This window comes from Octopus bimaculoides, chromosome 1 (assembly GCF_001194135.2).
Source record: "Octopus bimaculoides isolate UCB-OBI-ISO-001 chromosome 1, ASM119413v2, whole genome shotgun sequence".
NCBI lineage: Eukaryota > Metazoa > Mollusca > Cephalopoda > Octopoda > Octopodidae > Octopus > Octopus bimaculoides.
Window position 1 is genome coordinate 60,294,961 of NC_068981.1, and position 1,794 is coordinate 60,296,754.

Here is a 1,794-nt window from a genome sequence, read left to right on the forward strand (position 1 = left end):
ATATATATTTGTATGTATGTATGTATATGTATATATGTTTGTATGTAGGTATGTATGTATAAACATCTGGTAAGTTTTTGTTTTTTTTTGTTTTTTCTCACTGCTTTAAATGGATTCTAGTAGTAGTTTTCTATGTAGCCGTATTTTTTCTTGTATTTTTTTTCTTTGAAATTTACCATCTCATGACTGGTGCTCAGGCATTATTGATCTATCCGGGTCTCCCAATAATAATACGATTAATTTTAAAGCTACAATCCAAGAAGAGTAACTGCATGTTTCTCTCTGGCCTTGCCATGGATGTTTCTTTATCTCTCATTGTCAACCTTACATTAATATCTGCTCGGCAACTGATTTCCGTTCGTGTTCACAATATCTTTTCCCTATACGAAGTAATTATCTCTGTCTAGAGGATACATTTCACTGATGTCTTGACTGAAGGATTCTACCACTATTATTTAATATTTATGAGCGATTATGCTCAATACATCAGACTGGAATTTTTGTATATTTTTGTAGTCAGAATTATCCTTTGTACAAATGTCTGTGGCCGTGCGTGGCGTGCGCGCGTGCACACGCTTTTATATACTCAAAAGTAGATTCTTCAATGTGCTCCACTCCAAAAAAAAAACATGTGAAAAATCTTATAATAATATATATATAATAGAAAATTTCGAACGTAGTAAATCTATAAAGACAGCAGAGAACGGTTTGGGTATTTTGCCCTTATAAGATGGAAAAAAGAATTTGTCAGCAGGCGGCTACGGAACTCTGAGTTAATCGAACCGTCCCCCGACAACGATTATTGTCAGTTTTAATACTAAATTATAGTATTTTGGAATGCGACAGCATTTTACAAACAAACGTATATAGCCTAGTGGCAGTAATCGGCGCAAAACCGTGGGTAACATTCTAACTAGTTATGCCACAATCTTTAATATATGACTTGACGATATAAAGACATACTCGCTCTATTGCTTCTATTAAGTGTGCTTTTATTTGTGGACAGCTACCTGATAATGTATATAATACATTCAAGATCGCTGCTGTTCTCAACACAGGCGCTCAATATTTTAAAGAATAGTACTTCAACATGTGCACACTTATAAATTTGGATATGAAACCTATAAAATTAGAGATCAAGAAAATATGTAATGAAGTATTGGAAGTAAGGTTAAAAACTAGTTTGAAGCATACTAGACATTAATTAAGACATCTGTTAAAATATCGCTCGACATTAGACCTGAAGCATGTTCCGTAAGAAATGTTGAAAAGGTGTGAAGACATACTATTGCTAAACACACAGATACGCGTGCGCACGCACACACGCACGCATGGATAAACACACACGAATACATACATACTTATTCCTGCCATAAGGCCTTATTTCCATTTACGCCAGCTTAATTTAATTCGTCCTTAGTCGAAAGACATCTGTTGTTATGTCTTGTTTTATTATTTTTATTGTATTTGTGTAACATTGTTGATTTTTTTCCGTCCTTGTTTTTGTATAAATTCGCTGCTTTCTTCCAAGGAATCTAATGCTCCTAGTTTAGTTTTTCCTTGGGGCTGGCCAGATTGGAGCAATATCGAGAATAACCAGTCGAAATTGCAAGGATAATCTGGATCTCGACTGAAGAGAGAAAACTTCGAATGACCTGTCCGTGTTTCCTTTGTATCGTCTATCTGTATGTTTTGTCCCTTTCTTGTATCGCTTAACTGTCTGATGTTTTGCGTCCTTATCCCATTCTGTATTATTTATACATATATACATATGCATACATACATACATACATA

General features: G+C 34.6%; 1 protein-coding gene across 2 annotated transcripts in view; it reads left to right on the forward strand.

Annotated features, from left to right (window-relative positions):
• The window catches only part of LOC106871356 (sodium- and chloride-dependent transporter XTRP3), a 182,372-nt gene that overhangs the window by 167,795 nt on the left and 12,783 nt on the right, over nt 1-1,794 (forward strand). The window lies entirely within an intron of this gene.